Source organism: Manacus vitellinus, unplaced genomic scaffold (assembly GCF_001715985.3).
Source record: "Manacus vitellinus isolate BGI_N305 unplaced genomic scaffold, ASM171598v3 scaffold_0_pilon, whole genome shotgun sequence".
NCBI lineage: Eukaryota > Metazoa > Chordata > Aves > Passeriformes > Pipridae > Manacus > Manacus vitellinus.
In genome coordinates, this window is record NW_021938789.1 from 21,191,930 (window position 1) to 21,216,072 (window position 24,143).

General features: G+C 39.6%; 1 protein-coding gene across 2 annotated transcripts in view; it reads right to left on the reverse strand.

Moving 5' to 3' along the window:
* Positions 1-15,046: 15,046 nt before the first annotated feature.
* Positions 15,047-24,143, reverse strand: part of USP46 (ubiquitin specific peptidase 46) — a 55,504-nt gene continuing 46,407 nt past the window's right edge. The window contains exons 10-11 of one of the 2 annotated variants that reach the window (XR_001920220.2): positions 23,381-23,571; positions 15,047-15,118 (exon numbers count right to left, since the gene is read on the reverse strand). The gene's annotated coding sequence lies outside the window, so the exon portion shown is untranslated. Of the gene's footprint in view, positions 15,119-22,478; positions 23,018-23,380; positions 23,572-24,143 lie in introns of those variants that run through there. The other variant, XR_001920219.2, reaches the window with a different exon arrangement.

Genomic DNA, 24,143 nt, shown 5'->3' on the forward strand with positions numbered 1-24,143 from the left:
AATCTCCCATTCTCTTTAATATTGTCCATGGTATAATAAAAAACTTCAGTAGTATCATGGGCATCAAAATTTATTACTCATTTTTACTTAATTGTACAGGGACACTGGGAACTAAATTAGACAAAAATGTAGACCTTGGAAAGAAGCAGGACAGTTACATAAATCCCCAGAATTTCAGTAATAAAATCAAGTTAGAGTGTTAGATAGATCCCATCAGCTCCCTTTTAAGGAAGCTTAACAGACCACATAGGTTTTTTTAATCCCTTTATGTTTTATTTGAATGCTGGGTAAACATCTGAGCTCTATAATGCATGTAGGCTATATGAAAGATTAATGTGCAAAAAATAAGCCACATTTACATACGTCTGAAAATAATTATTGCACACTTAACACTGGGTCTAAATATTGTCATAATTCCAACCAAGAAGGCACAGAAGACATGGGAGCTCACTAGATTTTTCCCTTTAGAGAAACATGTTCAAAGCTTGGTTTCCAACAAAAATGCAAAGAGGTTTGTTACTCTTGCTTATTTAGCATGTGCTTGAGTAGTCGCATAATCTTACTGTGGTATTTTGGGAAGTACGTCCCATTTCCTTTCTTGCAGTTTTTCAGTTCAGTCTTGCAGCCCCTCCATCCACACACCAGCGTGCTGGTACCCTGCTGCCTGCAAGGGCAGAGTGCATAGGGCTGACTGACCGTCTGCCCTCCACTCAAAACCACTGCTGGAGGCTTCTCTTAAAACTGGGACACTTTTCATAGTGGCTGAATCAGTGACCTGAGTGCTGTAAATCAGATTTTACAAGCAAAGCCTGCATCCTCTGCCCTTCTGCCATCTGCCCCTGGGGAACTAGAGGAGCAATGGTGGGAGGGAGGTGGCACACCTGGGGGGAGTGCCGTGGTGGCTGACACTGACCTCGAGTTTTGGGTGGTAGCACCACAGAGGAGATCTGCACAAGAGGCTTAACTAGGTTATTACAGAGTCATAGAGAGGTTTGGATTGGAAGGAACCTTGAAGATCATCTAATTCTAACCCCCCTGCCATAGGCAGGGACACCTTTCTTCAGAACAGGTTGCTGAAAGCCCCTTGAATGTTTCCAGGGATAGGGCATCCACAACTCTCTGGGCAACCTCTTCCAGTATACCTTCCTGACCTAATCAAGATCTGCTCTCTTTCAACATGGAAACATCAGGGGTAAAAAGAGTGGCTGCATTTTGGCCAGGAGAGGTTGACTTGGAACCGCTCAATGGTACGCTTTTTTTGCATCACACTAGTGATGAAGAAAGTGGACATGGGGTCATCTGTAAGTCCTCAAAAATTTTGGGACAGTGAAAGACAATGTTGGCAGCAGATTTCAAAAATTGGTAAGAAAAGCACCATTGACAATAGTTGGAGCAGCGTATGGTCTCCTTGGTATCCAGTCATTCAAGCCTAAACATACCCTTACACACAAACAGCACAGAAAATGAACACTTTGTAGTGGTTATGTATGTAGGTGGTTTAGAACAAGTTGGTTCAAAGGGTGTGTCCATATTTCAACTACAGTTGACATGACAAATCTTCCTCTTGTTTTCAAACGCAGCACTGGCAAGGACATGCTTGGAGCTCATTTATTTCCCTCAAGAAGCAACAGCAACTCTTGTGGAAATTTTTGGATCCTGCTGTAACTCATCAAAAACAACAATTATGCCCATGGTCTTTCATGAGGAGATGTGAATGTTTTCCCCTTGAGGCATCTGAAACCTTGAATCAAATTTAAAATGAGCAGAATGCTATCTCATGAAATAAAATAAGACACCAGGAAAGACACATGAAGGGGTTAAGTGGCAGGGTCAGAAGTAAGATGAGAAACCATGTATTGATTTCATGATAACAAAAATGATGGGTTTCACAGGAGGGATTAATTACTCTGAACTTCACAGTCTTGGACAATAAAGGTTTGGCTTTAATCTCAGCTGCAAAGTGAAGAAATAAATTCACAGTTTCATGTCCCTCTACCCCCAGAGTTGTTGACTTTAGTTTGGATTTTGATTTATCCTGTAATGGGAATCGAATTTGGCATAGAAATTTGGATCTTGACCCAAATATGGTGCAGAACTGGACCGTATAGGAAAAAAAACTGTGGTCAGGTTTTTGATTACATGTAAAATATGGGAACAGATCTTTTTATATGTTTGTTTCGAATACAGTGCCTGCTGGAGGCCATGAGCTCTGAGGGGACTCTGGAAGTCCATGGCATGGGTCTAGTCACAGACTGATGATGGCAGAGAAAATGAGGGTTCTCAGGTCATCTCCTATGGTCACTAGTAGATGATGTGAGGAGCCTGTGAAATACAGAGTCATGGCTGTCGGGGCCGTGGATGAAGAAGACATGCAGCTTGGCATCAGGCCTGCAGACAGCCTTTGTAGACCTTGTTCAGAGCAATCTCCAGCTGAGCTAGAATCACCAAAAAGATCATTGAACCAGAGTAGGAATATGAGATCATTAATGGTTGTTCTGTGTGTGCACAAGTGTGTATATATATAAAAAAAATACAACACTTGTATCTGGAATGTGCCAGGTTTAGGAACAGGCTGACTGAACTGCGTATGCACAGTATCTGTTCCTTACCACTCATTTCCCATAAAGCATATCTGGAAAGAGTTTATATGACAGGTTCCAGTAAGCACTTAAATGCTGTCCTTGGGAACCTGGGAAAGGATCATCACATATGGATGAAACCTGCTAGAGGCTGCACCTCTAACAACATCCTTGAAAATATGTCTTAGTCCTGAAGCTAGTGAAACAATTACTTTTTAGAGTAACTGCATTGATTTTAGCTGAGTTTACTATAGGAGGGAATCTGACTAAGTTTTTCACTCCTGGAATTCTAAAACTTTGCAGTGAATTGAGATATATGTAACCCAGAACATCTTCTTAAAAGAGTTTTAAAAGTTTTGGTCCCTTCTCTTTTCATAACAAAGCCAGTTTAAACTTACCTTCACATACAGTAAATGCAGCAATTAACTTAGTCATAGCATGTTCCAAAGGACATGTTGTTCCATGACTGACCACTAAAATACTAAGCCAATTATGCTCCATTTATGTATCATTTAGGCAACACAGAGCATTTCATAAAAAATGGACATTTAAAGTGAGTTTTATATAGTTTCCATGGTGATTGTACTAAAAGCAATAACAAAAGGCTTAAATATGTTTTCATTTAGAATATCTTGAAAAGAACTTGTTTGGTTCAGACATGTTTTGTTTATGCTATAATTTGTTCCAAATCACTGATTACTATAAAATGTAGATAAATTGGCATGGCAGTACTGTTCAAACACTTCAACAGAGCACCAAAATAGTTCAAAGCTTGTTGCTCAATATTTTTGTCACAGCTGACATGCACATTAAAATGGGAAAAGATTCCAAAAAGGCAGTAACATTATGATTTAAATTTGTTGCCACAGTTTTGCATTAGGCCATCTTCCAGAGTACATTTTGCTCTTGCTATTTTATTATGGAATTCAGGAGCATATCCAGAGCTAAGGCTCTGGACTTAGAGGAAGAGGGGAACAACATACCTCTGAACAGCAAATTGGGGTGAGAATTGAACAACCTAAACTTGGCCTCTCAGCTGAGGAATGGGATGGGTTAAGGCTTTCCAAAGCTTTGGCTTTCACTAACTGTTGTAAGGTCACAGCATGCATGTAAAAACCTTGTATACTTTTTAAAAGTCGGTCAAGTTATGGTTTTCTTCTGTGAATTATAAATGCTGCAGCCACAGTTAGCTTCCAAGACACAGATCAAGCTGAATGACATCTGGACTCTGAGGTAACCTTAGATGAAAATGGTCCTTCTGTATTCAACTCAATCTTCATGGAAGCTGCTCCTCCATAAATGTTTAATAATGCACAGTAACTGCAGATACCTGCCAGCTGGGGTATGGATGCTTTTGTTTGTGTGCAACTACTTTGAAAAGTTGAGACAACGCTGGGAAGATAACAGGGCTTGAACCAAGAAATATTCGTGGTTGTTTCTCCTTGACTCTCACTTCCATACTTGACTTTTGTCTGTTTTTCCTCAAATCTGCATGGAAATCTGCATTTTACAACAGAGCTGAGTACAACTGTGTACAGTCATGTGCAAATGTACAAGGACAGTGGTTCAGGAAAATGTGTCCCTGTGTTCTGAGACAGCACAAGAGGAAGCAGTAGCAATGTTGATTTAGCAGTTGCTACTGCAATCCCAGCTTCTTGCTGGAAGGAAGTTTGTGTTTAGGTGAGCTCTGAGATAGGAATTCAATTCTTCTGTTTCAAAGCTGTCTTTTCTTTAAAGCACATTTACTCAGGGTCTTCCAGAGAAAGACATGGCTTAACTTTTACATGAGATGTTGGATTTTTGGCTGATGTGCTTCAGCTGATTATGATGGCGTTTTGTATGCAGAGACTCACTTCAGTTCATAAAGAAGGCTTGCAAACTACTGCAGAGAAGGAGCTACTATTACTGCATGAAGTTCTCCTTTCCAATGCTGCAGAGGTCAAATAATCAAATCAGATGATTTTTGCCAAAATTTCTTTTCTTATTTTATTTTTTTAGCTTGGAAAAAAGAAGAAATGATCACACAGAGATTTCAAGCCCTTTCTAGTTTTCTGTATCTCCCTGGCCTTGGCCACAGGTTTTGTCTAAAAACTGACATCTTGGCTCAGGTTTTCCAGGCAATACATCCTGCCTTTAGACAAAGACCACCACTCTTCACATCTAGGTTTGTCCTACACCCGGGTTGACTTGAAAAAGGCAGCTCCTTGCTCCTTTCCCCTACGTCCCCATCTCCCCTGCCTTATACATGGTCAAAGTAAGAATTTGTAAGCTTAGCAAAATTACTGGAGAGAGCTGTTGAGGATAAAAGCAGACCATATTTTGGCTTTCTTAGGAACACCTGGTGTTTCCCTATGTCATCAAGTATGCCTATGCACCAGGGCAAATGGCCTCAGTTTGGGATAGATTTGACTCAGATCAACATTTGTTTGCAGCTCTAGCAGCTACACCCGTGAGCAAAGCATAAAGATGGTCAAGAAAACTGTCTACTAAATGTCAGAGGGTTGCAGTGACCCGAAGGAAAGCCTGCACTACTAATAACTTGCTTAGCTGAGAAGTATCTGAGGAGTTACAAACAGCCTTTGTTTCTTTTATAGAGGGAGAAAAAAGGAAACCTGTGATACTTCAAGTGCTGCTGTGTGTGTGTGCGGTCTTCTCACACAGCTTACCTGCAAAGTCAGTGCAGTCCTATGTTCATAAGCATCCTGCAGTTCTTTTAATCTCTTTTTCTTGGCTTTAGTTCTAATACACCTTCTGCCCAGATATCAAAGTATGCCAAACAAAAGTAACTACTCAAACAGCAAAGTGGGTTATCTCAGACCACACAGCCAACAATACACATGCTGTTTTGCACTCCTGTCTCTAACACAGGCAACCTTTGCCTGATATAATACACTTTTGCTGTAGATAAAACTGACATACCTTTAATAGCTGATGGTGACTTGCAATTAACTGTAAAGTGCAAAGCAATTTTCCTAATTAAAACACAGGAAAAAAAAGGACTTTTAGATCTTTACACAGCATTATACATACCCTGAAAGTCCTTGAATTAGATATTCCTTGGAAATTACTTGCTGTCTAATTACAATCAGCATAATCATTATACTTCTTATAATGATACACCATTGCTTTCTAATCGTCTTTATTACTACATGGTAATAGGGCCTCCTGCTTTGGTTATGACATCTTCAAAAAAAGTGTGTCTCCAAGCTCTATTTTTCTCTCTTTTCACAGAATCACAGGATAAATAAGGTTGAAAGGAGCCACAGTGGTCATCTGGTGCACCCTCCCTGCTCAAGCAGGGTCATCCCAGAGCACATTGCACAGGATTGTCCAGATGGTTCTTGCATATAATTATTACTGGGAAGTATCACAGTGCTTTGTGTGTGAATGCTGAAAGTGAACAGTGAGTAGATGAAAGTAGCTTGTAAGCCAAAATGTAAAAGTGTATTTTTGTTGCTTTCACCATCTTTCAAAAATACTTTAAGTTTTACACTAAAAAATATCCTCACTCTTCCTTTCTGTTTTACTCACTCTTGTGCTGGGTTGAGGGGACAGATCAGACTCTGCATCAGACTTGCAAAATTTTTGAATCTTCCAGGAAGCCATTGCTATGATTCTCAAACAACTCAGAAGGAGCCACTGACCCGACACATTGCAACCACCGTCAGTGAGTCTGTGAGTGCACCCACCACTGCACAGAGGTGCTTTGGGCTGTTTAGGTACGTAATTTAACCTGCCATATGCAAGGAAAGAGCCTGCAATCAGATACATCCAGAAGCTTTTGCCAGAGGTGTGAACCACTGCAAGATACTTTCCCCTTGTAAAGTTCTCGTCAGATAAATAAGTAAAAGTATTAGGGTACAGATAATAAGCTGGTACAGAAGGGAAGCAATTGAACTTGTGGAGCCTGAGGCTGCCTGCGCTTTAATTTGGCCACTTTCCTCGATTTTCATTTCAGCCAGTACAGAAGAGACAATACTGTGACACACAGAAAATAAGTTTACCCTTTGTAAGGTAGCCTGGGTTCAATAAGACCACATCAGTTCAGCTCAGCAGAGAATTTTACATATTTCTTCTCCCTGATGCCATTATCAGCCCTCCAGAGCCCTGCGTTATTACTGTTTTCAATTGCTTTTGAAACACTGATGCAGTTTCTCAAAGTAATGAGTTCATTTTCATTTATGAGAAGATTCTTTTCCAGACTATGATACAGAAGAGGTTTTCAGAAAGCAATAACTGAAACGCAGTGCCTTTAATGTGCTTGTAGTTTTTTAAGTTGAGTACACACTACTCTCAGCAGCTTTTATGCCCAAGGAATGAGGCAAAACATTGCATGTAAACACACTAAAGTCTTTAAGGGGAAAGGAATAAATGGAAACTATGATGGTTGTAGGATTTTGATGGTCTATCTTTAAGAAAATTCCTCTTTGTGACAACTCCATCTCTACAGATATTCCCCACCAGACAGATTACTTTTGTCTGCTAATCAGACATATACATGCTAAGAATATTGACTTCTTTGATAACAAAGCAAAAATCAATGAAGCTGAAGTCAGGAATAGTTTGGTTTCTAGTAGAGTTTCAGCATGATGCAAGATGAGTTTTCTTTTACTGATGAGTCTGAAATTTTGGTGATTTATGTGAGGGGAGAATTTATTGTTTTAATAATCATATTATGTATTTAGTCTTCCTATGTCTTCATTCTAATTTCAGAGGAAATGATGCTGAGATAGGAAAGATATGGCTGCCTAATGCTGCAGGCAGAGGCAATTACTTCTATACTTATTTTTCAAGTGATGCATCCTGATACTGAACTTGCTAAACACCCTTAAGAGAAGGAAACAGGGCAAAAAACCACTCACACACTTTAAAAGAGCATTGTCAAAATTCCCAGCCATTAAACTCTCTGAAAATTATGAAATATTATTGGAAAATTAACTGTTCTACAGACCTTCAGATAATATAAATTACTATCTTCCTACTGTAGTAGCAGCTTATATCACTTGAGGATTTGTCCCCTGTGTTGTAAACCAAACCAACAGACTTCTCAAGCAGTTCAAGCAACTTGCTGGTGAGAGGTAGGACCTGAAGTAGTGGTCACAACATGAATAGTCCCTCTTAAATTCAAGCTCTGTGTATGCGCTCACTTATCTGAAAACCTGAAATCACTTAACATTTCTTATCTTGGTTCTTTCTCTTCTTTCTGACCAGTAACACCACCAACCAATTATTCCTGAAGAGAGATCCCCTGAGAGAAGGTTGACATCCGTGTTACATATTGATGGCTCTATTGGGAGTCCACTGTTATACGCTGTCGGTGTCTGATCAGATTTCATGTGCCTCGAAAGACAGACAACCTGCAACAGGATACTCTTAGGCAGTTAAATCACATCGGATATTTAAACATAGGATTTGACGTCATCCATTAGGTCTATTAAAGAGTCTCACTTCTTGCTGCCAGAACTAGCCACACGGCTTACGAATTGTATGACTTTTAAAATGACTAACACTTTCTGCTTCCTATGTCTTCCATGAATAATTTTTTTGGTAGTTTCCAATGTTTCCACAAGGCCGCCAGTAGTTTCTATGAAAGTTTTTAATCCCATTTCCACTGAAGACAATGTAAATAAAATTAGTTTTGCACTAATTTAAAGAGAAGGGAGAAAGGAGAAGCGAGGTAATAATTTACAGTACAGAAATTGATGAACAAACCTGGATGAAAGAAATAAAAAATTATATTAATTTTTCATTAAATCTGAGTTCATCAAGTAAAATACTAAATTGTAAGACCTCTTTGGTCTAGTACTAAATCACCAAGAACCCCAGAAGGGAGGCTACCAGGGCATTGCCAGCTCCAGGAATGTATTCCAGCATGAAGAAATTCAATAACTTTCTTGTGGCCATGACAGATTACAATGGCAAAGCTGAGGGCTGCAACCAGGTTTTGTGACTGTCAGTGCTGTCTTTAGATTGGTAAGGTGGTTTTCTATCTTTGGAAAATGTTATGGTATTCTTGCTCAAAACATTCACCATTGCTCTCGTTCTGCTCCAGCTGAAATCAGTTAAATATTAAGCCCATACTACATACATAAAGTAATGGTACCGTATTTAAACTGTATTTTACTTTCCTAGAAAGATTGACTCTACTCTAATAATCATGAAAGCCCTCTGTATTGTGTATTTCTTTGCCCCTTAAAATATTTAGGGTTTGTTTGATGCTTTTTGGATCACCAATTCTTTCCGTGGCTCTAATTAGAGAGAAAACTCTGTTCCTGTTTTGTCTTATTTCATAATCTTGTAGCAGTATTTTTAGGAATACATTATTCAAGAGAAAAGATTCCTTTATGCATATCCCATTATCTATTTCTGAAAGCTATTCTCTTCTAAGTTTTTGCAAGGCTATGAAAAAACCCCAACTTTCGTAGTGTTTGCTACACATTGTTATTAAATCTAGTATCTGTTCTAACTTAATGTCCTGATAAGTGATTCTACTTCAGCAATTGTTCAACTTCCTTTATTCTGTTATTATTTAAGCCAGTTTGACTTTCTGATTTCAATAGGATGATAGTTTAAGTAAGAAAGCAGAGCTAAATACCACAGTATTATCATTTTTGCAGGATCTGCAGTAGTCTGCTGATGTGACATTGTGATAACTTTGAAGTAACATTGGCGCCGAAATTAAAAAATGCTGCTTTCAGGGGATGTTGATGTAGAACGTTTGTATACAAAATGATGTTATACTAGAAAGTGTGGTATTACACAATGACAGCAAAAAAACAAGACAAATTATGTTGGAAACACAATGAGTTGGGATTTTTTATGTGACAAAAATTGATATGTTACATTTTTAAAGAAGCATTTGTCTTAAGAAATGTAGGTTTATGATTTATTTCAAAGTGGTGGGCAGTATTGCTCATATATTAATCACCATCATGGTTCTAAATTCGTGTTAATTTCTAATCTAAAGGTGGCTTCAGCTGGCACTGTAACTTTTAAGAGCAAGTGCAGAAGGAGAGAGGTGGCAGAAGCATATGAAAGTGATGATGGAGAGTAAAATATTTGGCCAGTAAAAATAACCTAATACTTGACCTGCATGATCTGACTGTAGGAACCACTTCGGAATGAGCTCTGAGGTGACTTCACCAGCATACCTTGGAGGAAGCAGAATCCATCTACTGCTTATCATACTCCCCAAGGGACCCTTACCTGCAGTGGCATGCACCTTGCTAACTTCTCTGGAGTTTTCTTTTTATGGCTTTAGAATTCATCCTTGGAGAACTTTGACACTGGATGTGTGTGACTGAGTTGCCTTAGAGTAAAAGAGCTCCAGGTGCCCACAGGACACAACAAGGGGTGATGGCTACCAACTCCTGCAAGAAACCTGGACTTCAGCGTATGAGTTCCCAGTTTTTGGGGTTGCTTTATAAGATACCATGCGTGATGATCCATGAGCCTTCACGGCAAGCTGTTCTCCCTGCTCTATAAAGTGATTTATTTTAGAGCAGGAGCCCTTCCGTGCAACTCGGTTTGAAGAGTTGCCTTCATGCTTATGCTTTCAACTCAAGTCTTTGCCTAATCATTGGCAAACTGCTTTTTTCCCCCCTTTTTTTAAATCCAACTAATACAAACTTCACTGATTTTCCCTCCCAGAGGAAGACGTTTGTGGTTTCTCATGTTTGCAGATCTGTGAATGATAAACAGAAAGATATACAGCATCCATACATTTATTCATGGAAAAGAAAATCCTTCGATTATGCAAAACACTAGAAACAGATACTTTAAAAAAAAGACCAGGCTTAAGACCTTCTGAAATTAACATTTTCAATGGTAAGAAGAACTTTCCGGACACAGATTAGTGATAAGATAAATAAAGTCATGTTGAAACAGAGAAATATCTTTGGTCAATATAGTCACCCCAAGGAAATCAACAGAACCAGGTTCCTTCCTTCTTCAGAAGTTCATCTCTGCCCTCTTTATTTTGATCCTTTGCAGCTTTCTCACTTTTCCCCTGTGTCTCCAGCTACACTCTCCTGTCTGCAAATCTCCTGCCTTCCCCATCTGCACTCTCCCTTTCTCTTCAGCCTGCCTCAGTGATTGCCACACACCTAAGGAGTCAGAAAATGCTCGTTTCCTCCCTCTCTAACGCGGCTCATGAGATGCAGGTCTCCTCCTCACTGGTTATTTTTTACATGTTCTTGACTTGTCCAATACAGCTCTAGGAAACGAATCTTCTCTTGCCACTGGAACTGGAATGGTGCTTTCTTGACAAAATACAAGTGTCATTAAAAGCTTCTGACATGATTCAAAGTTAATATGAAATGGAAGAAACTCAAGATAGCCAATCCCACTTTTACCACTCTAAGACCAAACAGTACAGTGTATTTTGTATTATTGTGTCTCTCCCCAGTTATAAGCAATTATTCACAAAAGTATGTTTGTCCTAGTTTCATTGTTGTGCATCACAATGTTTTCTTTTTTTTCCTGTTTTTTTACTATTCGGTTCTACCTAAACTTTTCCAGACTCCAAGTTTTGCTCTGCTTTTGCTTCTGTGAGTAATTTGACTTTAGCTTCTCTTTGCTTTTGAAGCTCCTCAACTGGCTAGTGCCCTGCTTCCTGATCTGAACAATGACTTCAGTGGAGGCAAGCAATTTTGCAGTCTTTGCTTAGTAAAAACTGGCTGAAAAGCAGTATCCCATTTCCTCTGAAAACATCAGTTTTTTTTCTCCTGTTAAACTCTTGCCAAAAGAACTGGAACACTTGCTTCATTCCTAGCACTTGCTAGTTTCTCAGTGTGTCTGAGTTCTTTGCCACTGCTGCATCCAGTCTGAATTACCCTCCATTGCTGAGGGATTTCATATCATACACTAAAAAAAAACAGAAAATACAGTAAGAGCTTTAAATACATCGAAACAGTGGAAAAGCACAGAAGGAAATAATTACCACTTTATTAATCTTATTAGGCTAGACTGATACAATCCCTTTCGGTGCACCATCTGTCTTAGATTAAAATGGAAAAGTTTCTCATGAAATGATGCATTTGTAAGGGGTTCACAGCTGCAGAACCAATCAAATCTTTTAACATCTGTTCAGTCTGAAGAGATCTGGACCTAAGGTACTTTTGAAAGAATATTCTTGAAATGGTGCTTTACTTCAGTGCCGGAATGTGTTGTGCATTACTTTTGTGCATTTGTTGTTCTACATTTACTAATGGGGTTATCAAATGGGCCTGTGAAAGGAACACTCAGTGGAGAGAGTGGGCTTCTATGACCTGAGAAGGTCTGCAAATATCTCCAGTCTTTTTATCTTCCCAACTCCATTCCAAGTTTTCAAATCTATATGATGTGAGAGCTTGAACTTTTTATAGCTGTAAGAAGACTATGAGTATGAACAGAGAAGGGCACTATGAGATCATCAACACTGCTTAGTCATGGGTCTTGCTTTGCCACCAGGCAATGATAAATGGTAGTAACAATTGTAGCATATGTTCAGTCAGTAATGAATGCTTTTCAGTCTACAACAGTTTTTGGTCTTGTCAGATTTCCACAGTGTTTGTTCAATGAAGAGAATGATGAGTTTACTCTTACTTGAGCATTCATCTCAAATGTGTTTGTGATTAGTAATCTTTTTATTTGAAGCACAGGAAATGACTGTGTGCCAAAAAAAAGGACTAAATATTTACATAGCAGTCCAGAAAGGTCATGCTATTATGCACAAGGATAAAGATAATCCATCTGTGATCAGCTGTCTTATTTAAAAGGCAAATAAAATTATTACCTCCAGATATGATTAATATGTCTGTGCAACTAGATCATGCATGCATGATTGCTCCAGAACTACAACATAGCAAAGCTGCTGCTGTGCATGCATTCACATATAGACAATTAATCCAATAGGTCTAGCACATGTTCAAATTGATAGGTATGCACAGATCAATAATGTGGACATGAACAATAGCATTGACACATCTGGATCTGGGTCTTGTGCTAGACAAAAAGGCCTGGCTACTCTTTATTGCAGATTTTAAGTCAGTGAGACCCACTTTGATATGAAGATGCTGGAGGGGCAAGCAGTCAGCGCTCTTTGGCATCAGGCTGGTGGGAGCAGCAGCAAAACCACCTCAGCCCTATGGACTGAACCTAGATAGCAATGGAAGATTGGCCAAGCTATGTTGGTCAGCAGTGGAGTAGGACAGTCCTACTGCCCAGTAGAAAAAGGGGTTCTCCTACTCAGCCAAAACCCCATCATCAGCAGAAATGGCCAAACTCTGTCTTGCAAGCTATTTGTACTCTGGTTGTGTCTCCATTCCTTCCCTTTTCTATATCAGGGAAAGCTTGGCATTGGACCATCATCCTTGGGGAAGCACAACTGAATGTGTGCTATAATGCTAAGAGGCTGTAAGTTGGCTGGTACGTCATGTTCTTCTGCTGTAGAGATCTGGTCTTTGGTCTGATGCAGAGAAGTGGGGAAAGGGCTCATTCTTGCAAAGCATGATCCCCTTGATGTATGTGAGCTGTCCTGTTAAAACAAGTAGACCTACCTAGAGAACAAAGATAAACACATGTAGCAGGGTTTACCTAGTTTGAGATTCCCTTTTAAAGAGCTATTTAATTTAAGGTTTAGATACTCTGGTTCCTTGGAAGTGAAATATAGTGATAAATGATATTTCAGAATTGGCTATCACTCATTCTGATGAGAGGCAGTGGACCACATTACTTGACCTAGATGGGCACTCAAATTTAAGTGTCCTTAATCAAACTGTCAGATATAAACCAACCTTCCTGCACATTAATTTTCTTAGTGTGTTTTTCTGGTGTATACATCTGTATTTCTGTTATAGTTACAAAGATGGGGAGGAAACTTTAGTGATGAATATTGATTCCGTTACATCATCTGAAGCTTGATGCCACCTCAGCCTGGCTCACACAGGCAAATGCCCCTGTTCTCCCTCCCATTGTTTTCTTTTATTTGTTTGGGCAGATGGGGAGGGGGAGGAGGTTCACTGGGAAAGACCCTCTGCCATTTTTGGATTTCCCCTTTTTGTTCCTGAGGGGTGGGGGTGCCACTTGTTTTTGGTGGATCTTGGCTTTAGTGAGTAAATCGGTTTCTACCTGTGTTTTTTGTAGTTATTGCTATTTTCTTTAAGTAAATAGTTATTTTTTCACTTACATCTCCTCACATTTTTGTTGTTTTCTATATTAGGTGAAGGGGAATGAAAGGGGAGGTGTTTTATCTTACTGGAGTTCCCACCTCCCAAATATATTGTCTTTAAACCAAGACAATTTCCTTTTCCTTGTTCATTGGTAAGGAAAGGAGAATAAATGGAATATTCAAACGGTTTCTGCCAGCTTCCCCAATGCAATGCATTCATCATCACCCTGTCAATTAGTAGTCATAGGTAGCTAAAATCAACCTTTGTCAGTCTGTGTTGTGGTATTATCTGAGTTAATCTTGATTTTGATATGCTGTATAACACAACTAAAGGAAAAATCATCTTGGATCTTGTGTTTCTATTTCCTGGTAGTATATGTGTCCTAAAAAACCCCACCATATAGTACATATTAGCCGTCCTTCTCCATTTAGATAATGAATATTTGTTCTAGAACTCTGAAAATAATATTAGACTTTAATGGAGAAGTGGTGTCTGTTTCTTGTGTATTACCATCTAATAAACAGGCACTGCGATTACTTCCTCCATTGGATTTGTTACAGTAATGTTTTACATTGCTATTTAGATTTTTCTTTTTAATTTGAATATTTGTTTTATCCATCTGGTTTTTAAAAATCAAGTGTTACTTTTCTGATCCCTTAAGAGAGAAAAAGTTCCACTTCAGGGATAATTTAAGTAAAAATATATGAATGATCTTAAGGTTCTTATGGGGAAAAGCAATAATGAACACAGGAGAGTTGATAAATTCATTAAACTGGCAGAGAGCAAAATCCAGAGCAGGTTGCCAAGAATCAAGCATACACCTGACATGATTACTCTGAGTAGCAAAGGGAAGATGAGGGATAGTTAAAAGTGGATTTTGAAGATGAAACAATGACACCCCTGTTACAACATTTTCATGTTTCATCCTGTGTTTCATGAGTTGCTTCAAGTGAGGTATAAGGATCTGGGTTAGACTAAGCAAACAGAGGATGTTTCCTGCTTCAGCACATCAGATGTGGCTCAGACAATAGCTTGACAGGGTAGGTGTTTTAGTTCAAAATCAAACACATAGTAGAGTAAGAACAACATTATATACAAAGCTATTTGTGAATCTGTGATGTAATGCAGAAGATGAAGTGATAAACAGTTTTCGTACGGAGACAGATGAGTGTTTGAAAATGGGCCTAGTATTTGACATCTTTGGCTGTAAGAGAGGTAATGAGGCAGGAAGACATGGTGTGAATGATATACAACACCTTTCTACAGTGCTCCTTGTGACCCTACCATTTGGGATTACTAAACTCTTCATGTAGCCCTGGCCAGACATCTGGAAGCTATTCATGAAGAGCCGAGCTGTGGACTGAAGTTCCCGGTGTACAAAGCAGGACTCTGCAAGAGAAACAAAGTTAGAAGGAATAATGAGTTCCTAAGCTCTAGTAGGTGTGGTATGTTTGTTCACCAAAGCCTGGAGCATGTTTTTATGCACTCAAGAAACAGGACATCTCTGATTGAATTCCCTGCCTGGTGGGGACACAACTTCTTCCCAATCAGGGAGACCCATCTTATAACTTGTTACTCTACAGTCCGGATGAGAGTCTGGACTCACTAACTACAACTAGGAAGCTACTGTTTTCATAGCAGTGATGTTAAATAGATATTTGTCACTACTGAGATGTTCAGATAAGAGCTGGAAACAAAAGGTCCTCAGTGCTTGATGGAAACATTTTTCACTATTAATTATAAACACCAGTAAAAACACTTCTGCCAATATGTAATACTCTACATGTTAGAAACACCATCCCTGTGTGTTCAGTTTGCATGGCAAGGTTCAGGTAGTGGGGAGTGCTATAAGGGTGGTTTCTGTGAGAAGCTGCTGGAGGCTTCCCCTGTGTCTGACATAGCCAAGGATAGACAGCTCCAAGATGGAGCCACTGCTGGCCAAGGCTGAGCAAATCAGCAATGGTAGTAATGTCTCTGGGATAACATATTTAGAAAGGAAAAAAAATATTTTTCAGAATTAATTGTGTCCAGAGGAGAGAGAGGAACCACTCCGGAGACATCAAGGTCAGTGAAGGAAGGAAAGTGCACCAGGTACCAGAGCAGAGGTTCCCCTGCAGCCTGCAGTGAAGATCCTGGTGAAGCAGCTGCACCCCTGAAGCCCATGGAAATCCACAATGAAGCAGAGGTTTGCCTTCAGCCCTTGCAGAAAACCCCCATCAGAGTACATGGATGCCCAAAGCAGGCTGCGACCCAGTGCAGGGTACAACTGTACTCTTGTGGGGGGGGGTTGTTGTTTGGTTTTTTATCCCATGAATAAAGGTGACAACTATAACATCAAAGTGTGGGGACAAAACAGGTAATCATGATGGCACTGGAAGCAGTTAAATGTCTCTAGCCACTGTCTGAAAGAACAGAAGGTATGTTATGTGACTGAAAAAAAGGCAGTTCGTGATAAGACTAAGAGTGGTGCTTGAGGCCACTTGCATCAAAAAGTGCATTCCTCCAAATAAAAAAACTCGATACTCTGTTTGACCTTAGCCTGCCATCAGTCACAGACACTTTTGCAACGTAATGAACTACTAGTGGCAGTTTGAAAAATTAAAGAATGATTGAAATCCAAGTATAGGCATCTGGAAATAAGTATGTTGCAGCAAATGGACTTAAATTATTTCAGGTGTCCTGTAATATGCTGTATATGACACGCACTAATCTACACTTTTAATTAACTATTGCTTGCTTGTTCTTGTGGCACAGAAGCTTAAGTGGAATCCCAGAGTCCAGTTTGGACTCTTCTCAATGAACACTTCCCACCCCAGCTGCATTGCCATTTCAGTTGTTTCCTGGAAAAGGACCGTTTCTTGATCAGTGCAGAGGAAAAAGCTACTGTCAAACTGCCTGCTTCCTGAACTGCATAGTGTGGTCATTGTCTCAAGCTAAAATTTGCATTATTCATTATGTTCTTATTTATTTTTCAGATTTGCAGAAACTTAGTAAGAGGTTTTGTTTCTCTGGCTGCCATCTCTCTAGTGTAGCCTAGGCTTGGAAGGAGAATGATTCCAGTGGGAAAAAGAGGATGTAAGGTAAAGCTGATACCTCAATGAAGACTGCACAGCCCAACTACCAGCAATGGCGAACACAACACACTGTCTTAGGGAAGTGTTTCCAATGCAGTACACTGCTTATGGGAAGAGGATGGAAGAGAGTCGCATCCTGGCATCAAAAATCCTGGGCTGATGTCTTATTAAATGTGTTGTTATATGTAGTAGAGTGCACATTAGGAGGAAGTGAACAGGGGAAGCTCACAAGGAAGGACACCATGACCAGTGGGCTCCTGAATTGGCCATGATTGCGGTAGCTCCAGACCTGGTAATTTGGGTATAGAATCATGCCAACGTGTAGGACTTTTGGTTCATCTGGATTTTAGTATCTACAACAGTGTCTGAACGGAGTGCAACACTGCCCTTGTTTTGGTCAGAGACACTGACATATCCAAGGTAGGGAGTACCAAAATCCATGATGGTGTGTGACATCTGGGAGCCAGTCTGGGTTTCTGCTCCCGGGTGTTGTCCCAGACAGCCACCCCTTGTCTGACCCCACACACTGAGGACAGTCTTTGTGGAGAAATGGGCTCTCATTGCCCATTAGAGCTGGTAGACCCTTTTTTGATTGGTAGGTGTGGAAGCTGCTCACTGATCACTTTTTAAAACCAAAAAAGTCCAAGTGTGTTGGGCTGGGAAGCATCTCATAGACACCCTGTAGGTTTTTCAGTCACTTTGAATCATGTGAGTCAGAAGCAGCTGTTTTTGCACCACATCTCTCTTTAACCCTGAGCTTGATAAAACTATGGCACATTCTCTGCTTCCAATTCAAGCTATCTTTAAGCTCTGGCTTTGAAATCTCATCCTGGAAGGAGGCAAGGACAAACTCCAGAAAATTTCTTGAGAAGCTTTTAATTTCTTTTCATTCCTCAATTCTCCTTCCTTCCCACTCAGAAAAAAATAAGTGCTTGTTTCTTTCTTTTTAACTAAAAACAAACAATAAGAAAAGCAGGTATTATCCTACTCCAACAGCTGTATGTGATTTACAGCACATATTGAGTATGTGGTTTTCATTTTCATGACTTGTCTTAGAGCAAACGTAACTGTCTGAGAGTGTGATACTAGGAAACTGCACAGCACAAAAGCACTGGCAATCTTGTCCACTTGAGTCAAGTCAGGCTAGGAACTTGGTCTATTATCACTGCTTGTAAGAGCTGTCTGAAGAATTGCTAGCTTTGTGGCTGGTGGATAATAGCAGAACTCTGATAATTGCTGGAGGCTAAGACCTCCTGCTTGTGGAAACAACCATTATTTGTCTTATTTTAATCTGATGAGATCTTCTGTGGCTGGTACTCAGTGCATCTTCAGTGGAGAAGAAAGTCTGAATGATTAACATCTCCCCTCAATTTACACTAAGTTAATGCTGGGGTTTGTCAGTCCCATCTCCTCCATCTGTGCAGGTCTGGACAAGGCTTTTGTGACTGTTTAAGTGCACTGTGCTCCCAGATAGCACAATTATATGACCAAAGGAACCTTTTCTCGTTTTGTTCCCAATTCTAGTTTTTCATGTTGTTCCCCCAACGGGGTTGACCTGCAGTCTTTCTAGTTACAGTTGGAAGGTATTGATGTGGTAGTGCCTAGTCAGGCAGCAATGTTTGGTAATACGTTACCTGTTTGAGACCTAGAGGATTATCTTTTCCTTACCTTGTTCTCATGTGGTATCAGTACTGCAATCCTTTATTTTATGAGGCTAATAAACTGCAACTTTCTTTCCATGTTCTCTGGAAAGATAAAAAGTTACTATTACTCTTGGAAAACCACATTAAAGAAAAAGCAAAGCAACTGGAGTACTGCTGACATTGTTTAATGAAAACCAGAGCATTGCAGTGGAAAATGGGAAGGACATGATGGGAAGGACAGCTTCAATTAGAGGAAAGGGGAGATTAAAGACCTCTCTTTCATACAACCTAGGGAAAGAATGTGAAAGAATGTGTTTGAAGAAGGGTCTAATTGAAGGATAAAATGGAAACGGTAAATGGCTTATGATAAGATCAGTAAGCAGAGACAGTGAAGCCAGTATTGCCAGGAATATGCATAGAAGTTCATAAAACCCCAAAAGCCAATTCAGTCTGGAACAGACAGACACAGGAGAAATATCCCAGGAATTGTGAGTATGTAGAAATCCTAGTGGACAAGGACAAAATGTTTGAAAAGAAAGAATCTGAATAGTTTGAAAAACTATCAAGTATTTTTCGCCTTAAAAAATATTCACTGAAATGCGAGAAGAATAAGGAAGATCAAGGTCTTTTTCTGAAGGAGGAATGAATGAAATTTGGTGAATATTATGCATGGAAGATATCCCTGTAATCACAGAAAATTAGTCTTCTCAACAGGGAAAATCTGTATAGTCAGAAAGGTAAAACCTCTTAAACTTGAAATTTCTGTAAACGTGTGCAATATTGCTTCTTAACACATTGTATGGAAGAGCTTTGACTCAGAGAAGTATGTTTTTAATTAATTTAAATTGTTAATTCAACTGGGCTAAGAACAAGGTCAGGGAGGGAGGAAAGCTGGATGAAGGAAATTATTTCAACTTCAAAGAATGTTCAACTGCATTAACAACGGCAACAGAAATGGGATACCAAGAAGAGGAGATTTTTTGCAAAGAACTCGTCATTCTCCCTAGGTTTCCTGTAACAGCTAAAAAAATTTTGGTCTTCGTTCACTGCTTCTCTGGCTTTGAGGTAGGGCTCCCCAGCCTTGTTTTCAGTCCCCTATTGATGCTTTGGAGAGCCGCTCCACCGGAGCAATCTGCCAGTTATAAGTCAGTGCAATCTTTTTTTTCACCTCTCCCTGCTTGACTTCACAGGTTAAGTGCTGTTATCTCTTTTACTTAGTATTGCCATCTGATACCACTGATCATTTCAGTTATTCCGTGGCATGTTTGAATGTATCTACCCTCCTGAGAGGCCATAGATGTCCCATTTGCTTCTGTTCTTGACTGCTGCCTGCCCTGGCTTCATACCACACGCTTGATTTTTGTTGCTTGGTCCTTTCTACTGTCTATGCTTGTTCCACCAACTTTCTTCCTCTCTCAGCTATTAAAAGCTCTGAGGCTAGTCCAGTGTGTGCATAAGTAGGTATGTATATGCATGTATGTATGTATTTCATCTATGCCACATCCCTGCTTCTTTTTGAGGGCAGATATTTTGGGGGTGATGGTTTGGGGATGGTTGCCTGGCCACATGCAGACATGGTGGAAGGAGGGGAACCAGCCCTTGTGAAAATGGGTGCTGCATGTCAGCCCTTACAGATGTATGCGAGGAAACTTGGCTATTCCCTGCCTGTACCATATCTAGCTCTTTCCAATGCTCTGGGTCCATTTATTTCATCAGTACTTAAAATGTCTTTGAAGTATTTACAATTTTTTTACTGGGTGTTTCTAAGAGACAGACATAATATAGTTGGTCCAACAGTAAATCTGCTATGATGTGTTTATAATGCAGACTTTAATGTCTCTAGAAAGTTTAGTATTGAACGACGCAAGTTTGGACAGAGCTAGCAGTGTGAAACAGAAGAACTAGGTCATTATGGGAGAGCTTCTATTTTTACCTGAATTAGATGAACATTGGTTGACATCCTTATGAAAGGATGACATTGTTTTCTTATTGACTTACTTTCACCATGTTTTCTCTCTAGTTTGAATTCTGCTCTGGTGAAGCCCTAGGGAATGTTCCTGTTGAAGCATAGGGCTATGTACAACTATCCAGATTTGTCCTGTTATTCAACAAGGTGTATTCTCCCAGGCTGAACAGTATGCTGATGGGATTTTTAACTTGACTGTTTTGCTCCCTTGGCACAGCTCTGTGTCATGTAGACGTCTTCAGTTTGTCCTACATGATATGCTTGGTGATTGGTACATTTTTTTCCCAGTTATAAGTAACCATCAGGGCTTTAACAGATGGAACTCATGATCCTGTGAGCCTGGCAATGAAGCAGAGCAGAAGCTGGAACATCTCTTTATCAATATCTCTTTATGGTCAACTGGTCAACTCCGACAGCCTAACAGGGAATGCCACCCCTTACACACGCTTCAGGCAGGTGACTTTTACCTCATTTTTTATTCAGCATATGCAGCTTATTAATGTTCTGAAAGGAGAAGTATTGGACTGGATAAAGATGATCTAAATTCAAAATTGCAGTCAGTCTCTGTTCAAGTAGATGGACCCATCTACCACCAGGATATGGAAATCGGCAAAGGTTGGACCCTTCGTTCACTGCTATGGTTGAGCAAGCCCAGAGAGGTGAGCAGTAGTGTACATGTTAGTATGGACACTAGCAGTAACCTTGGTTATTAGTGTCCCCAGAAACATCTTCTGTGTTTTTGTGACTGCCTCACAAACTAGAAAAGCTTCAAAAGCTATTTGTCAAGGAATTGGAATATGTCTCCAATTTAAGCTTTCATGGGCTGGAGAAAGCCATTTCCCAGGCAATTCTGGCCAGATGTCACAGTTGTCACTGTGCCCTTTCCTTCATCTCTGTCCTGCCACACCATACTGCAGACCCTAGAGGAGGATGGGTCCATAATGCAAGATCCTATGTGGGCAGGTGTTGTTACTCATGTAACCCACTTTGCTTGGGACCAGGTCTAGGGTCACAAAATAGTTGCTTTGTGGTGTTATAATTCCAGCTGCCTGAACAACTGTATGGCAATTTGGAAGGCTACTGCCTTGTGCCCATGTTCCTCTGGGAGCTTTTTCCTCCTTGATAGCCTTCGATCACCTCCTACACTTTTGTTGTGTATTTATTGTATATTTTATACTTTTATTGTATAAATAAATAATTTTATGTTTATATATAATTTTACCGTATGTTTTATGACAAATTGTCCTCTGAGCAAATAAATCTCAAAACTTAAATGGGGGTGTAAGGGAGTTCATTTATTCTTCTCTGCTCCTCAGTCACTCACTCAGAAGATGCAAATTCTGCAAGAGACTGTAACTACCATGTTATATAAAACGTTTGTATATATCTGTGTTTACTCTTTTTAAAGGGTTGCTCTATCTACCATGGGGAGTGGCTTCATTGTGATAGATATTTTACATATATGTACTTTAGAAATCAGTTTGAACACCTGACTTTGAAGCTACAGCGAGCCAGATTCTGCATCTGTTATATGAAATGATCCATCAGCTTTGACTTTGTTTAGACAAGGCACTACTGAAAGTACCTTTTAACATAGGCAAAGGTAGTGGAAATGATCTACCTCTTCAAACGCATCAGCATGGCTCAGCTTCCCAAAGATATTTCGGTACCTAGTTGCCACTGACACAGCCTCTGAGATAGATGTTATATCAGTCATTTCCCTGAAATGAGACTTGGCAATTTTCTTACAGCTCTTAGTTAAAAAAAAAAAAAAAGAAAAAAAGAAAAAGGGTTTGGGGAAGATATTTATCAAAATGAGTGAGATTGAACTGGCCCAAGCCAGGTGTATTTGCTCCTGTGGACAGCATAGCATTTGAGGCCATTAGCATCACAGTAGTGTTAATATTTCCTATTTTTAAGACTTTTGAATTGTATTTTAACATAACTGAAATTTTTAAAAATTGGTGTATTGTGCATGATGTTGGAAAATGTAGTCTGAAATTTTAATGAAGAATAATTTGTACTCAAGATAGAAACTAAGTAGAAATCAATGAAATAAGGTGTAATAATGAGCTGAGAAAAGGAGGAGATTGATTTGTAACATTTATTTTAAGCAGAGTTGATGGAATACAGTAAAGATGACAGTGGCATGTCTGGGTGGTTTACTCCTTAGTGGGGGCAGAATGGCAAAGGCAATAAAATCTGAGACTGGTGCAACTCTGGGCCTCCCACAGAGAACCACAGTCCTGCTTTTGAGGAATGAGCAGAAATAAAATCCTGTGAAGCACTATGGTAACCATCACCAGGGAGACCATCACAGATCTCAAACATGTTTATCCAGAAGAATTACAAGTCACGGAGAGATGATAAACTTGGAGATGGCATTTTGGAAGTAAAAACACTGTTACCTGGTAATTGCAGTGGTATGGAAATGTGACACTTTGAGTTCTTAATAAAACAAAACAGTTTTTAAGAGATACTGCAGTATCTCCTAGAAACAGCTAAAGAGTTGTATTTGCAAAGTGTCTGTACAGAAGAGAACTGGTCCTTTTGCAAGAAGGGAGACCAGACCAAAAACTTCATCAGAGTAGAATTCAGTGGAGATCTTTAAACAAAACAGAAAAAAGAAATTAAATTAATAATAAAAAAATATTTAATTTTTTATAAACACCAAGGTATACTGATATCCACAGTTAAACTTGTTTGAGGGTGAAGTAAATTCCACTGGGTGTAGCATGGTCCTCATGAATGGTCCTCCGATGAGCTTTGCTCAAATTTGGCAAAGGTGGAAAGCCCGAACAATTCTATGCTCTGTTTTGTTTTAAAGACTGAAGTGGGAATTGTTGCATTCCGTTCCTGGTTATAACACTGATCTGTCACACTGGGCAATTCATTTACTTGTTTCAAGTTTTTATCTTTCAAAGGAAGATAAAAGCTTGTTAGACTATTACGAAGATGAGCTACTCACCGTTTATGCGTGTGAAGTGTTGGTTCACAAAATGCTGTATGATGCAATTTGTTGACATTCTTCACAATTGACATTTTTTTCATGTGTCTTACAAGCTTTTTGCTTCCAGCTATGCTGTCCATGAGTCATCCTGTTCCTCCATGAGTTTTTCTGCTTCATGTATTCTCGTTGACACTGTTCACTCACATCTTCTACAGAGGCACATAAAAAGGCAGTGTTATTCATTACTACTGCTGAATTCATGCTTGATCCTGTAAGAACAATAACTAATAATAGCAGTCTGTGTTAACGTGTTTCTGAACAAGTGTTTCTTGCTGTCAGGCCTGGTTTGAATGTACAGTTGAACAGATTTTACTGGTAGTTAGGTGGTTCCTGACTTCTGTCCCATCTCTCTGCGTGTATAAAGGTCCACAAATCTTTGCAGATGATTCAGTTAATAAAAAATAATAATAATAAAATAAATAAATAAATAATAAAAAATAATCCAGTTTATAGCAGGAACCTCAGCTGATACTACATGGCTCCCTCATGGAGGGTGCTGATGGCCAGGAGCAATACTGGGTTGCCCGGACAGGGCATCTCCATGTCTATTTTTACCCTGTGCCATCTGAGACAGAAAATGAGCAGGAGTGTAGTTTGTATCACCGATGATCAGGCAAGTATAAAGCATCCTAAATCAGAGAAATATTTCTGATGTTTGAGATTTGAAAGAAATTAGTAATGTTTTTGTAGCAGGAGCCCAACCCTGATTTTGAATAACAGA